The sequence below is a fragment of the Eriocheir sinensis genome, unplaced genomic scaffold (assembly GCF_024679095.1).
Source record: "Eriocheir sinensis breed Jianghai 21 unplaced genomic scaffold, ASM2467909v1 Scaffold554, whole genome shotgun sequence".
Classification (NCBI taxonomy): Eukaryota; Metazoa; Arthropoda; class Malacostraca; order Decapoda; family Varunidae; genus Eriocheir; species Eriocheir sinensis.
The window spans coordinates 242,293-249,305 of NW_026111892.1; the positions used below are offsets into that span (position 1 = coordinate 242,293).

Below are 7,013 nucleotides of genomic sequence, written 5' to 3' on the forward strand. Positions count from 1 at the left end.
TTATGACAGGCCTCTCTAAAAGATTACAAAACATTGCATGCAGGAGCATTGCTAGGACTTAATGGGTGATGGACACAGCATGCATGCAGCTGGGGAAGCCTGCTAAGGGAGGGGGGTTGCTGCCACCCTCCCTCCCCCAAGGGATGCCCCTGCCTGTAGAGTGTTGGGTTCTGGAAACTTAACAGTTAAGAGCATAAGTCCGAGGGTTTGTAGTTCCTTCACTCGTCTTGAAAGTTTTGTTTAGTTCAAAGGCAATATTTGTTTAAGGTAATGTTACAAAGAAAATTATAAATTCTTCGATGGCTGTGAATGCATTTTTTCCTCTTCAACTGTTACGTAAGAAGTAGAGTGTGAAGTACATTGCCTTCACCCTAAAGATATAATGCTCTGTTATCAATATTCCATTAGCAGTTTGGTCAACTTGAAATAAGTTGTTCTCAGACATAGAGAACAAAGACTTTAGTATAGATGTACTGATGATGATATTTTTCTTTTGCTGTGGCTTTAAATGTCCGTTCAGCACTGAGGGTGTGACGGCGCTCAGAGATCTGATGTGTCCACAGGGAAGTGGGTGAAATGTGAAACTATTATGTGTTGTATTATCCATATTAGACGTTTGCATTTTTCATGAGCTTTGTTTGTCACCCGACCTTCATTACTCTCTTCCTTCTTTTATTTTTCCTTCACCTCCTCTTCATTTACCTGTCCCCTTTCCCCCTCCTCTTCCTCCTTCTCCTGCTTCTATTGAGCTTTGTTTGTCACCCGACCTTCATTACTCTCTTCTTTCTTTTATTTTTCCTTCACCTCCTCTTCATTTACCTGTCCCCTTTCCCCCTCCTCTTCCTCCTTCTCCTGCTTCTATTGAGCTTTGTTTGTCACCCAACCTTCATTACTCTTCTTTCTTTTATTTTTCCTTCACCTCCTCTTCATTTACCTCTGTCCCCTTTCCCCCTCCTCTTCCTCCTTCTCCTGCTTCTATTGAGCTTTGTTTGTCACCCAACCTTCATTACTCTATTCTTTCTTTTATTTTTGCTTCACCTCCTCTTCATTTACCTGTCCCCTTTCCCCCTCCTCTTCCTCCTTCTCCTGCTTCTATTGAGCTTTGTTTGTCACCCGACCTTCATTACTCTCTTCTTTCTTTTATTTTTCCTTCACCTCCTCTTCATTTACCTCTGTCCCCTTTCCCCCTCCTCTTCCTCCTTCTCCTGCTTCTATTGAGCTTTGTTTGTCACCCAACCTTCATTACTCTTCTTTCTTTTATTTTTCCTTCACCTCCTCTTCATTTACCTCTATCCCCTTTCCCCCTCCTCTTCCTCCTTCTCCTGCTTCTATTGAGCTTTGTTTGTCACCCGACCTTCATTACTCTCTTCCTTCTTTTATTTTTCCTTCACCTCCTCTTCATTTACCTCTGTCCCCTTTCCCCCTGCTCTTCCTCCTTCTCCTGCTTCTATTGAGCTTTGTTTGTCACCCAACCTTCATTACTCTCTTCCTTCTTTTATTTTTCCTTCACCTCCTCTTCATTTACCTGTCCCCTTTCCCCCTCCTCTTCCTCCTTCTCCTGCTTCTATTGACCTTTGTTTGTCACCCGACCTTCATTACTCTCTTCCTTCTTTTATTTTTCCTTCACCTCCTCTTCATTTACCTCTGTCCCCTTTCCCCCTCCTCTTCCTCCTTCTCCTGCTTCTATTGAGCTTTGTTTGTCACCCAACCTTCATTACTCTCTTCCTTCTTTTATTTTTCCTTCACCTCCTCTTCATTTACCTCTGTCCCCTTTCCCCCTCCTCTTCCTCCTTCTCCTGCTTCTATTCTTGTGTCTCGCCTCTCCCTCCTACTCCTTGCAGCTATGGTTTCTAGTCTTCATCATCAGTATTTTTTCTGCTATCTGGTTTCTGATATTACCTCTGGGTCTAAAGTATGTTTTGCAGCTGTTCTAAGATAGATCTTGTAGCTGCTACACAGCCATCCGTATGTGTGTGGTAACCTTCATTGTTGATTTCAGAACATCTGACGGGATGAAGTGTGTAGTGAGTGTGTTCAGCCACTAACGTGATGCATGCCTGGGTTGGAGTGTGTTCACCAATCTGTACGCAGCAGTTCAATTAGTGCTCATATCAGGAAAATGACCAAGTTGGAAAAATGAACTGAGGCATAGAAAGGAACTTGAGCTTAGGAATAAAATAAAAGAATTGTCAAAACAAAGATTTTAATTTTTTTTAGATTTGACAGTAGAGCATTTTTATACTTACATTCATTTTCCAGAGCAGCTTTGTTCCTTATATGAGTATTAATTGGAGTAATGCATACAAAATGGCAAACATACCTTGCCTGAACTCTCTTAAAGTGCAATTACTGATAAAACTTTGTAAGCTCCAGCCTGTGTTGTACCATGCATGAAGATCAATTACAAAGGGCTTTGTGGACTCACAAGTGGTCTTGTTGGCGTGCGGTAAAGTTTGACAGGTAAATGAGGCAGGGCTTTGGCAATCACTTTCTCAGTAGTCACACTGTAATAAATTGAGAGTTTTGAGGATAGCGGAAGTTATGACTTTAATGACAGTATTTCAAATATTTATGCTTCCACAAGGTAATAATGTTCTTAATTTTCTCAAGCTAACAATGGTTTCCTCACCCTAGGGATTAACATAACATAGATGTAAGTAAACCTGTGCCTTGTCTGACTTAACAGTTTTTTGTTCATTTAGTTGCTGTAACACGATGTAAATGCTACTAACTTCAGCAAGCCTGCAAAGAAGCTTTTAATTGTGTTCTTGACTGTCTCTGTTATTTGTATATATTGTGTGTTTTTGTGCAGAACTTAAGGAAGGAATTGTGCTCAATTGACAACTGTGTTGGACTGAGTTTGGGAAATAGTTCAAAGAGTGTTTAGAGAGTGTTGCCTTTTAAAAGTGATTTCAATGAGAGTGGCAAAGAAAATAAATTAACTGTCTTCTCCCAGGAGTGCTGTGATATCATGAGGGCTCCTGGCAAGCTGTTGCACTCTTTACTGTTACACTTAATATTGTTTTGGGAAGTGTCCAAAATCGTAAAAAAGGAATGGCCACTGAGGCAATGTTGCACCACCAGTAGTGAAGCAAAGTAGCTAATGGGTTCTGCATTGATACTGTGGATTTGTGTGGCTGTTGTACAATCACTGCAGGGTGTAACGGGCTTGTCGGGGGTCTAAATAATAATAATACATTGATATCCTACTATAACAAGGGCAGTTATCAATATGTGTCAGTCCCTTGGCTTTTTTGGTTTCTTGCATAATGACTGACTTAATAGAACAAGCTTAAGTTTTGATTGTTCTCAGTGCCAAGTTATAACAAATGCCATAAAGAAAAATTGTAGATGTTAAACTTCACTGTATCTTCAGGAATCATAATACTGGAGTTGTTATTGTGTCTTTTGATACTTGGTTTCCATGGGGATGCATTGGCTAAGATTATTCATGTCAGATTAGACAATAGTGGAAAGAGAAGAGAGGGACACATGATGAGGGAATATTAACATCCCTCCTCCACTCATCAAGCCCCCATGCCAGAGCCTGTGTGAAGATGACTGGCAAGGTTGTGTTAGGGTTAGCATTTTGCTGCTTTCATACTCTTTACTTTTTTTTTTTTCTTTTTTTTAATAGTTGTCTTTTATGTGTACCAGTGTAGTTCTTAGGTGTATTACCAAGTGTAGTGATCAGTAGATGGTAACATTTATTGATAAGAATCAGGTACAAAAAAGCTCGCTCACTTTGGTCAGTAGTCAGTTGTGGTTTAGAGGAGGGATGTTGACGGTGACTGAACCTCCGCCAGCCAACACAACACTCACAAGGGTATGCCATGTTAAGGTCTGCTGAGCCAGTGGCAGGCCTTCAGAGTTCCTGTAGAACCATGTAGGGCCTCCATGGTGCCTTTGGAGGCACATAGGGTGTGGGGTGGTACCTTTAGGGTCATGCATAGTCTGGGGGATTCTTGAGGGCTTCATGCCAAACAAAGATTCACTGATGGCTGCAGCACAGGCCAGTTGTGGACAGGCTTCCATGCTGTTGAGGGTTTTGGCTGCTTCTTAAATTTGTAAGGAATTTAGTCCGGTGACAATAAGGCCACTCAGTGTAATTGTGATCTACTCACTCCTCCGCTGCAAGGATTTTTTTCCTCTTCATTTTAGCTTTTTCCTAATATATTCTATGTTGAAGGTGGAAAGTACTGAGTAGTGCCAGTATTCTTGCTGGTAACCTGGATGTTGCACTTCCCCTGTGTCCCGGGGTAATGGGTTCTCGCCCACCACAGACTCAAGTGCCAGTGGAACAAAGATGCACGGAGGCCACACACAGCTGCAGCGTGTGTTCCCAACTCTATCTTATCATCAGTGAGATTCTCACATATAAAAGATTAAAGTTTATTTAAGGAACAATAAAGATATGTGCTGGTCACTTAAGCTGTTAGAGGAAATATCTTAGATGAGATGATTCTAGTTGATACTTTTAAAAGGTAACATCATTGACCACAAGTAAGTGTAGATGACAGATAAATGACCATTTGTTAGATAAGATATATTTGTGCAAATAACAAAAAAATATGCAAATATGAGCTACAATGTGAGTAATGCTTCCCTTGTCTGAAAAATAAGCCAGACTGGAATATTGGCACAGCTTGGTACTCTTCCCTCTAGATAGACAGGATTTATTTCTTTATAACAAAGTGGCCTCCTGACTCTTGTGTCCCAGCCTTGGGGTGCCTCGGTATGCCCCACACAGCAGAGGCACCAGCAGTAGCAGTGGCCAGCAGGTCCACTGTTTGCCAATAAGTGAAGTCATACAGCATTGTGTGGCTGCTTGTCCTGGCACACGTTAATGGTCTGCCATGTTCAGCGGTCATGGTGTTTGTAGTAATATATTTGCCAAAACTGAACTGTTTAATAAACATTCTTCAACAGCCTGTTTTTGTCTTTCACATGAGTTGTGAATTTTAGGTTATTTCATGATCACCAGAACTGTCTGGAGTGCTTGGCCTTGGCCACAGGTGCAGCCAACAGCAGACACCAGGGAGGAATTCTTATTGTTTCTTACTCTTCCGCAAGGCTTCATGATTTTAGTTTTTTCAAGGTTTTCATAGTGTCTTGGCGTGACGGTAGATATGTATTGGTGTTCATGTTATTATAATTATGATTATTATTATTATTACTAGATATATTACTACTATTACCTACTACTACCACCACTACTACTACTGCTACTTATTATTATTATTATTATTATTTTTATTATTATTATCATTATTGTTATTATTATCTCCGATACAGAGAATAAAAACAGATACGTCTGTTCCAATGTGTTATGAGTCAGCTGACAGAAGTAGGACACATTTATAAAATTTATGGCTTGATAACAGCTTACCCTCAACTAATTTTTGCTAAGAACATTACTCAGGTTGGTTACATGTGAGACTATTTTTCCCCGGTAAAACCAAGCCTGTTGGACCCATTGAAGGAGCTGGAGGGCTTTAAAGATAGGCTGGGGTGTATATATATAGCTACTCTATGCAGCTTTAGCCCCTTGCCTTCAGCTCCAGTCTCAACTAAATTATCATGTTACTCTACCTCTTACTTTTCCTTCCTTTACCATTTACCGTTTACCGTTGATGAGGTTTCAGGGGCCCTGCTCCTCCAACTAAATCAACATATGTTCCTCTACCTCTTACTTTTCCTTCCTTTACTTTACACTCCTCCTCCAACTAAATCAATATGTTCCTCTACCTCTTACTTTACTTTACTCCTTCCCCAACTAAATCAACATGTTCCTCTACCTCTTACTTTTCCTTCCTTTACTTTACACTCCTTCCCCAACTAAATCAACATGTTCCTCTACCTCTTACTTTTCCTTCCTTTACTTTACACTCCTTCCCCAACTAAATCAACATGTTCCTCTACCTCTTACTTTTCCTTCCTTTACTTTGCACTCCTTCCCCAACTAAATCAACATGTTCCTCTTCCTCTTACTTTTCCTTCCTTCACTTTACACTCCTCCTCCAACTAAATCAACATGTTCCTCTACCTCTTACTTTTCCTTCCTTCACTTTACACTCCTCCTCCAACTAAATCAATATGTTCCTCTACCTCTTACTTTTCTTTACTTTACTCCTTCCCCAACTAAATCAACATGTTCCTCTACCTCTTACTTTTCTTTACTCCTTCCCCAACTAAATCAACATGTTCCTCTACCTCTTACTTTTCTTTACTTTACTCCTTCCCCAACCAAATCAACATGTTCCTCTACCTCTTACTTTTCCTTCCTTCACTTTACACTCCTTCCCCAACTAAATCAACATGTTCCTCTACCTCTTACTTTTCCTTCCTTTACTTACACTCCTTCCCCAACTAAATCAACATGTTCCTCTACCTCTTACTTTTCCTTCCCATACTTTAAACTCCTTCCCCAATCCCCTCAGTGTCCCTTTTCAACACTATTAATGACACTGTAATAATTTAATTTTCATGTAATTGCTTTTTCACACCTGTAATTTACGTTTATATAGTGTCTGTTGCTTAGTACTAGAAAATTTCAATATTATTCTTACCAACATAAAGATATTTTTGAGTATTTTGAGGTCAACTAGGATTAATTAACTAACTCTAGGGAGCAACTTTCAGCCCTCAACACCCCTTCACAGGACACATTTCACCCTGTACTGAGGTCTGTTTTTTCTGCTCCTTTCTTCCACTGATCTTGCTTTTCTATTTTACTTTCCTCTGCGGTCTTTTATTTTCTTCTATTTCCATTCATTCCTACCATTGTATCTTTTTAGTTTCATGTATATTAATTGTATAATCACATTCTGTCCTGCCTGGGGGTTGGGATGGCATGTTCCTCCCTTCTCCCTTGTTGTTTACCTGCATCAATAAACAATCAATCATCAATCAATCACATTAGAGGGAGAGTGGGGGGAGGGGAGGGGGGAGAAGGGGGCGTGGCTGAAAGGGTGGATGCATCTTGGCGGCGGGACGGTTTTGGTAATTACGCT

At 40.4% G+C, this 7,013-nt stretch overlaps 1 long non-coding RNA gene across 14 annotated transcripts; it reads right to left on the reverse strand.

Annotated features, from left to right (window-relative positions):
- Positions 1-485: 485 nt before the first annotated feature.
- On the reverse strand, positions 486-5,138 carry LOC126993072 (uncharacterized). Of its 14 annotated transcripts, none has more exons than XR_007747321.1 (4): positions 1,573-5,138; positions 1,039-1,455; positions 768-919; positions 486-650 (listed from the first exon to the last, which is right to left on the reverse strand). It is a non-coding gene; the product is annotated as an uncharacterized LOC126993072 (long non-coding RNA). The 14 variants fall into 14 exon arrangements; XR_007747318.1 differs by having other exon boundaries at positions 486-767; positions 885-1,001; positions 1,119-1,455; positions 1,573-5,135; XR_007747323.1 differs by having other exon boundaries at positions 885-1,001; positions 1,119-1,455; positions 1,573-5,134.
- Positions 5,139-7,013: the final 1,875 nt, after the last annotated feature.